The sequence below is a fragment of the Trachurus japonicus genome, chromosome 5 (assembly GCF_045865225.1).
Source record: "Trachurus japonicus isolate A0001 chromosome 5, Traja_1.0".
NCBI classification, from domain to species: domain Eukaryota; kingdom Metazoa; phylum Chordata; class Actinopteri; order Carangiformes; family Carangidae; genus Trachurus; species Trachurus japonicus.
The window spans coordinates 166,513-175,782 of NC_140911.1; the positions used below are offsets into that span (position 1 = coordinate 166,513).

The 9,270-nt window shown below is 40.2% G+C and overlaps 1 pseudogene across 1 annotated transcript; it reads right to left on the bottom strand.

Moving 5' to 3' along the window:
- Positions 1 to 271: 271 nt before the first annotated feature.
- Positions 272 to 8,163, bottom strand: LOC146986692 (tumor necrosis factor receptor superfamily member 14-like; annotated as a pseudogene). The gene is made up of 7 exons (XR_015035882.1): positions 8,038 to 8,163; positions 7,210 to 7,300; positions 6,941 to 7,066; positions 6,298 to 6,456; positions 5,419 to 5,506; positions 4,985 to 5,302; positions 272 to 396 (listed from the first exon to the last, which is right to left on the bottom strand). The product of XR_015035882.1 is annotated as a tumor necrosis factor receptor superfamily member 14-like (transcript).
- Between the last annotated feature and the right edge of the window lie 1,107 nt (positions 8,164 to 9,270).

Below are 9,270 nucleotides of genomic sequence, written 5' to 3' on the forward strand. Positions count from 1 at the left end.
TCAAATCACATCAGCATTTTTGGAAAAGTGAACCTGACGGAAACTTTGATAGCAAATAAACCTGAAGGTTTAAAATATCCTTGTGATGTTCACCTAGGCTATACTGTAAAATACAAGTGGTGCATGGACTAATAGGTAGAATAATAAAAGGAAAGCATTCAGGACAAGATCTATTCAACTGGTTGTATTGAAAACATATAAACAAGTAAAACAAATATATTTATTAGAGAACAATTTTTTTTTTGTAAAGTCAGGTCATAGCCAAGGAGGCTTAACAGTCAGCGACGAGGATCTGCTCCTTCCCCCCGCTTCTGGCTGGCGCATGCTTTAGATGATTCATCATTGCATTCTCTATTTCCACATCTGTGGCCTTAATGCTCCATCTTTTCACAGCAGCTGGAGAGAGGACACAAGAAAAAAAAAATTATCGAGCACCTATTCAGATGTAAAATGCACTTTATAAATTAGAGTAAGACTTTGTCCTGGGATTTGAAAGAGTAATGACATAACCACTTCTTAGACCCACACAGTAGCCTGAATCTTCTGATGGTTCCTTATAAAGCCTATAGGCATTAGTTACAAGTCATTGATTTAACCAGCATTAGGACTCTGGAGCTAAGGGACACATGGAGCAGGTTTGAGGATGAAGTTCCTCTTTAACCATCCTGTTGTCCACCTGGGTCAAGGAAGGAAGTACAAAGGGAAAATGTAGATCATTAATGATGATCCCTGTTGTGCCCAGTAGGGGTCGCGCCGCCTGTGTGTATTTGTGGATGTTTGGGTTCAGTTGTTTATGCCTGCTAGGCTAAAAGTAAGTCTGCCACTCCATGCTCTCGGAGCTACAATAAAAATACACTCTTTGGAGATGATGTATGATCATTGAACGAACACACTCGGTTTAACATCGATGCTACACTCGATGTATCAGGGTAGGCCTTGCTATTTCGCCTGCTAGCTTACTGTTAGCCGCCGCTCGGTTACGAATAACATGCAGCAGATATCTGTAACATTACACGATGCAGCAACAAAACCAGAACTTTAACATGTAACTCATGAACGTATAATGTCTTGCCAAGCACATTTTCATCTTAAAGCAGATATCAGTGGAATGTTTTTGTTAATATAAGTCCTAAATAGTCCTATTTTCCGTCAGCAATCACTTACATGAAGTATTTCAGCCTAAACACGAGTCTCTCCGTCACTCTGCTCTGCTGTAACCCGAGGAGAAAATTTTCCTTGTGGGATACAAGTGTTATCCAATGAGGGGAGAGAACGGCATGAAGGGCTGTGTGTGCAGCCAAGGGATGCGCGTGAATGTGGTGACGTAGCACGAGGACCAATTGATGCCTGACAAGGGCGGGGGCTGCTAACTCATGGTGCGTTCAAGGAAACTCGTACTTTGTGTTTTTCCTTCCTGTGAAGTCATACCAGTTCGATCTGGTACGAGTTCACGGGTCGGAAGTTACGAGTGGCCGTTATAGGGAACTTTCACAGACAACAGGACGGTAAAAACACGAGCTACGGGTTACCTGGAACGCTACCAAGTCGTAGTTGTGACTTGAAGCTGTAACTTACGGTTTCAAAAGCCTGCCTTGAACACAGCATTAGCCGAAACGGCCGTGCCGATGATATCTGCTTTAAATTACACTATTTTTCGAAGCTCACCTTTCACACGCATCTGTGTCCTCTCCTCGCCGACTCAAAACTTCTTCTGCCGCCGCACCGCAGCTGAAACCAGGTGCGTTCACTACGCGAGGAAAATAGTTCCTTGATGGATGCTAGAATAACAAACATTTAAGCCCACCCCGCCAATACACTTGATGGTACTACATTGTTTTCTCCCATTCACATATATTTCCATCATTTTGAATAGTTTTTAACAACGTAAACCGATGCCGTCTAAACGCCGTTGAAATGACGTCGTCATCCGCCGGTCATCTCACCCCTCAGATAGACGTCATATCAACCCGCCTGCCCAACGTTAATCAGAGGTGGTATCTACGTCCTGACATGACTGGACGTTGACTGGATGTCTTCATCTCCACACAGCACTAGACAGCAGTAGATAGAGGAAATCATTCTTGGCAGTGTTTTTTTAGTTAAATATGTGTTATGTGAGATCGTATCCCCCCTAATGTTATCATGTCGAAAAAAAGTCTAAATAAAGTCACGTCGTGATGCAACGTCTGATGGATGTCGTCATCTGGACGCGGATTGAGAAAATGTTTGCTGGCAGTAATCCGATCTAAAATGACTCATTATGTATGTCATATTTACTCAGATGTTATTTTATCATGTTGAAAAACTGTCGAATTAAGGTCACGACGTGACGCGACGTAGATTGGACGTCTCCATCTCGACCCAGGTCGAGGAAATGTTTGCTGGGAATAACATGTTCCTTCTTTTTAAGTTAATGAAACTTGTAATTTTTGATTATTATGAACTTTTTTGCAGATTAAAGCAGAAGTAAGCGATCCGGTCGTTTTCGCTAATGCTGCGTTCCAGGCAGGCTTTTGAAATCGTAAATTACAGCTTCAAGTCACAACTTATGATTTTGTAGCGTTCCAGGCAAGCCACTCGTGTTTTTCCGACCTGTTTTACCTGTGAAAGTCACTATAACGGCCACTCGTAACTTCCGACCCGTGAACTTGTACCAGATCAAACTGGTACAACTTCACAGGTCGGAAAAACAGGAGTTACGAGTTGCCTTGAACGCACCATAACAGTCCTCGTCCCTACGTCACCACATTCACGGCGTCCCTTGGCTGCACACACAGCCCTGCATGCCGTTCTCTCTCCTCATTGGATAAAAACTGTAGGATACGATAAATGTTTTCTCCTTGGCTCAGAGCAGAGCAGAGTGACTGACAGACCCGTGTTTCGGCCCAGACACTCTATGTAAGTGATTGCTGTCGGAAGATATAACTATTTAAGACTTATATTAACACAAATATATCACTTTCTTCTGCTTTAAGTAACTGCTACTTAAAATAATTAAGTCATAGATACTTAAAACTCTATGGATTAAACATTAATTTATGTCTTATTTTGAAAAAAATTAACACACGCACACACACACACACACACTGTATTCATGGTTAATAGTTTGCTGGTTAATAATAAATTTCCGCTCATCAACAACAAAATCGCTTCCACCGGAAGTGTTCACACGGTTTTATTTTGTAGTAGTTGCGTGCACTTCCTCCCCAGACAGACGGACTCGGAGCACAGGAGACAACATTAACAAAAGTAACCAGTAGAAAATAAAATCGAAAATAACGATGTGAACAATAAACACATTTATCCACAGTTCAGATTTCACTTCTGCAACTTTATATGTATTTTCATCATATCAACTCAGAAATGTTATTTGAACATTTAAAACAGCATTCACAAAAATACATAGACATATAATACAAATAAGAGTAAAAATATAAAATTGTTACACTGCTTCATATAAATGTGGATTCAACAGAGGCAGCAAAGTAAAAAGTTGCTTAATTTACAGAAAGCAGAGCAGAGCAAGAGGCATGAAGAGAAACAGATGAAAAATAAACAATAAAAATGAACCACAGCCAAACAAATGTCGGTGGCAGCAACAATCTACCAAACCGATATAAAGCAAAGTAATCATTTCAGAGAAGAGCTTGGTCTCTTGGTTGTTCAGCTTGGTGCTTGAGTCTTTGAATGAGATGAAACACTGTGGTCACCATCACCAGTGCTGATAATGACTATGGACTGATCCACCTGTTTTGTCTTGTGAGTTTGGTCCACAGTCCATTATTATACAAGATCATCTCCACAATGATTCATTGTGAGTCCTTAGTCAAGAGGTCAGTCTTCTCCACGCAGTTGATCTCTTTTGAGCTCCACTTAGTAAATAAACTCAATATTTATCATACCGTATGTCCAAAATAAAAATGACAGAATGAAGAAACTGTATCATTGAGTTCAAAACTCAGAACAGGAGGTGAAGATCCAGTTTGTGATGCAATGAGCTCTCTGTCCACCAGAGGACATCAGTGAAGTTTTATTTCAGAGTTGGACACTGATCCACTCAGCCTCTCATTTCTTCTTTCTCTGTTCCTCTCACAAACACATTTCCAGTGGATGTGTTTATCATAGTCAGACTGTCTATCAGAGGTAAACACAGAAATTCTGCTGTGTAGAGAGGCTGATACTAAACCCTCCGAGACATTTCCAGTCCCTCTGTGTGTTCCTGGATCATGTTCACTAGTCAGTTACAAGATGCACTGACATCAATCTGGTCCAAACCTGAGTCACAGGGTGTTACCTGTTTGACAAGCGATGCATAATAATAAATAGGACTGAGAGACATACGTAAATCAATATAATCTGTAGAGTCTCTGTGCAGGTTTTTATTTTTATTTATATTTTTTGGGCCTTGCCTTTAATTGATAGTGTAGTATCGAGAGACAGGAAATGGGGAGGCAGAGAGAGGGGGAATGACATGCAGCCATGGGTCGCCGGAGTCGGAATTTGATATGGGACCGGCTGCAGAGAGAACTATATCTACCTACTGAGCTAAACGACTCCCCTGCGCAGGAAGGCTGTCCCTTGCAAAGACAATGTGCCAGCATCCTACTGGATCATTACTGGATCCTGGAGCACATTTACTCTGCAGTGAACAGACACTGAACAGACACTGCTCTCTATTGTCTCCATGTTGTCTTTTATACTGTGGAGAGAAACATGTTAGTTTAAAACAGAAACGTCTGGTTCAGTTGTTCAGATTCACACAGTGACGTCAGCTCAGTCAGTGACAGAGAACACAAGGAAGATTATCAGGCCGACTTACCTGCTGCTGTTGGCATCGGTTCTTCTTCTGCAGCATGTACGCTTTCCTTTTTGGTGAAATAATAATAAACAGAGTACTGAATTAAATTAGAGATAAACCAAGTATTATCATCTACTGACCATATAGTCCATAGCTACAGCTTCTGAAAGACAGGAACAAACATACCTGTGCTGTAGAATTTATGTTTTTTCTTTTGCCTAAAAACAAAACCAATGAAAAACATAATCAATATCATGACTTGGCAGAATCATCTATTAAACCATAACATTTTCTTTGACTGCACAGTGCACACAGATCTTACATAGTGGCCATAGTTTCTTTGTTATGACAATGTAACCCACAGTGATGACAATCACTAAATAAACCAGCGCAGCTACAATGCCGCCCACAATCCCTGGCACATGTGACCACTTTTTCTCTTCTCCACATTCAGCATCACTCTCAGTAGTTCCTGATTTTATCGTCTGATTTTCAGATCCACATCTGGAATGACAGAGACATTTTTACAGGAAAATATAAAGAAACTACAAATTACTGCAGATGTTAGAAACCTTGGCAGCTGTTAGAAACCTTGTGCCTGTGTGTGATGTGTCACTTACTGTGTGTGTGGTCGACAAAATGTAAATGTCCCATCAGAAAATGTTCCCTCACTGCAGTCAGAGCACTCAGCGTTTGTGGAGGCTGTTCCTGTACAAACACAAATAACACACATGTAGTATACTAGTAATCAAATGGACAGGGGTCCGTATTAACCCGCTGAAACAACGCATATCACCACCTACAGTATGTTGAGGAGGAGGACACCGTCAGTTGTTTGATTTTCTCTATTGCATGTAAACTGGGACAAGGACAGAAGTCCAGCGAGACACTCAAATCGAGCTATCAGCATAGCTGGATTTAGCTGTGCATGTAAACTAGTGTTAGACATTCTGGTGCAGCTCTTTTCTCATAAAAACAAAGTAAGATATGTTTTTACTCTAATACTGATAGCTATATTAAGTGTTGAAACAATCAAAATGTTATTAGCTTCAGTACTTTATCCAAATATTTGAACAAGATATCCATGCTAAATTGCTAGATGGATTATCAATAATTTAATAATCTAAAGTATTTTCAGATCTTTAAATGTTTGTCCTTTATCAACTTTCTAACTGGATACAGAAGATGAGTGACTGCCTCTCAGACATGCTAAAACATGTCAGTCCATGTCCTCTCTGATCAGCAATGAACTGCAGTAATTAGATATCAGTGAAAAGGGGAAATCAACAACTGAAATGTAAGCTGTGCCATCAAACACCTTATTTCACCATCAGCATGAGGGTTTCAAACCAGTACAGCAGATTAGTACATCATCCTGTTGTTACTAGAGATCCAGAGAGAGGCCTGAGAGGATATGTAAAACTAATACTACACAAATATCACAGAATGTGGACTGCTCATACATTTCAAATACGGGACCTTAAAACTATAAGACCAACCTCTTTTACTGATGTATTGTCCTCGTTTACAACTTTTATGTTTCTCTGCTGCCAGGCAATTGATTGTAGAATCAGGATATGTGCAGTAGAATCCTTCCAGTGGTTCACAAACTGTATTTGATGTTGTTGAACATGAACTTTTTATTTTCAGACCCAGTCCTGTCAACACACACACAGAGGTTACATATGATATGAAGATGGAAAAGGAAAATTACTGATGGTACAGTGACTTCTACAAGGTGAGTTTAATTCTGTCATTCCTGAAAGTCCCACTGATAACACAATTACTTGACTGATTAAAAGACTGAGGAAAGTAGAGAAACTGCAGTTTCAGCTTTTTTTAATGGCTCATCTGCAAGAAGAAAAAAAATACAACTAAAATAACCAGTTGGCCTCAAGGAATGTCTTGTGACAGTAAAGATAGTCTCTGTTTTCACTGGTCTTTCAAGGTTTCTGTAGTATCATCCATGTTAAATCACCCATATGCATTTAACTCCACAAGATTCAACATTTCTGCATCTTGACAGTGACTTTGTCAAAGCAATCTCCAACACTGTGGGACTTGCAGTAATATTCTTACTTAGTGATTTCTAATCAACTTTAGGGAACGTTCTTCTAACAATGAGATGATTAACAGATTTACCTTCCTCACAACTTGCACACGAAAGACATTGTTTAAGTCCAGTTGCATGATTCATGTAGGTTCCTTCTAAACAGGGAAGGCATGAAGTACTTCTGAACTCTGTGCAGTCTGTTTTAACACGACCTCCTGTTGGGAAAAAATAGTCAGTTTATATGATATGAAAATGTGTAATACTGAGGGTAATGTTAATTCAAGTTCTCTGCTACACAGCTTACGCTGCCTGGACCCTAATAAGAGAAATGTCACTTTATTGTTCAGTTGGATCTTACCAGCTGGACACATAGGACAGCATTCACTTCCTATCAGGTACTTTCCTGGAGGACAGGACAAACTTCCTCTGAAGAATCTCATCATCAGCATCTGTGAGGAGATAGACAGTTTTTCAGAGCACTGTGCACAACTCTAAATAAAACAACTGCTGGTTTTAATATTTTGAAAGGACATTATCAAGGATTTAAGGAAAATTACTGTCATGTCATTGTATGTAGACAACGAATGAAGGACTAAAACTGTAGCAGTAGATACCTGTGTACACAGTGTTCAATGGATTTAGTCACATGTCCTCAATGCAGCACTTTCAAACCTTACTGCTACATACTTGGAATTGCCCACCTGTGACTGAAATACCCAAAAGTTTATATCTGAGTTGTAGAAACTGCTGTTTATGGCTTTTCTCTCTTGGGATAAGAAACTGTCCTGTGTCTCTATGATCTCCTTTGTTCTGTTTACTCAACTTTTTAATAACTACAAAAGGGTGTGAGAAGTGTTAGCAGAAGCAGTAAATAATAGTTATCCTAAACAATTTCAAACCTTGGACAGCCCAGTGGTTAGCACTGTCCCCTCACAGTAAGTAGGGTGAGATTCTCAGGCCTCTGGCCTTTGGGTGAAGGTCTTATCTTCTTGTTGTGGAACCAAAGACAAACTTACTAGGTTGAATGGGTACCAGTGGCGGCTGGTGGTGAAATTGGTTGGGTGGGCTAACAAATAAATTATACCCATTAAATGGTTAAAGGTAGGGTTGGAGATCATTTTTTGAAAATACACAAGTGACACAGTGAACACAGGCGCCTGTGATGATCTGCAATAAACTACTTTACCATCAAAGTAGCAACTGTCAGATGATTTCTCCTAGACGTCATCTTAAATGGCAGCTTTGTTTTCTTGCTCTGTAGACACCATGCCACTGAGATCTGGGATGAGGTGAGTTTTAAAACCTGGAGGAGAGGATCTGGAAGTAGAAAGCATATCATGTAAAATCAGCAGTGACAGTAGATCACCTGGTCACAGTGGTCTGGTTAAAGCTCTGCTGCTACATCTGCTTTTGTTTTGTTTTAACCCTCTATGGTACACTCAGTGATGCCAGTGAGGAAAAAATGTTTGGAGTGTTTTTATTTCCTAAAATAGACAAAATAAACATAATCTAAAGACTTTTTTTTTAGATTTTTGGGGGGGATTTGTTGTGTGTAGGCAACAATAACAATAAGTGAAAAAGCAAGGTTTTCTTTTCAATTTGATCATAATTTATTTCATAAACATTATGTAAAATATTAAATAGCTTCAACTGGTTATAATGCATGCCATTTTGAATTTAAAAGCATTATAAAACAAAATCTTTTAAAGGGTTTCTTGACTGAGTGTTGCCTGTTGGCAACATGTAGGGTGAATTCGCCTAATGTGGGACATTTTTTGCAATTTAGACTTCTGGGTATGCGTTTACGTCACGTTGCCCTCGGCAACGCCCCGTTCGATCGGACTGAGTGGCAAAACAAACCTCCCTCACCGTGCTGGCGGATAGCGGTGGACTCATAAACTGGATAAAATATCTTATATCAAAACAAATTGATGTCAAAAGGAATCGACAACCAGCTCCCCAAAACCGTCTGCTCCACTGACACTTCCTGTAACACACAGTGTGACCGCGGTACCTGCAGAGTGACTGACAGGCTCACTGTTAATGTGCAGAGGGACGAGATTACAGCTGTTACTGTCGTCCTGACAGTGACTCCCGACACTAAAACACGAGCTGCTTTTATTCTGAAAAATTCTGACCAGTCAAACTGTAGGATGTGTTAGAGGACTAATTTATCTGTCTAAACATCATAACTATGACACCTGAAACTGTAAACACAGCTGATCGATCGAAAAAAATGACCGCTCCAGTGAATTTACTTTCCGTCATTGAGAACAGACCTTGAATGTAACTCGGTCAAAGTGAGACGTATCCTCAAGATTTTTAGCAGCTCTGTTAGGTCATGCATGCTTTACATGTTGGCAAAGCTAGACATGTCAGACTTGTGTGGGCTCGGAGGAAATCGCTCCGTTACTTGCTC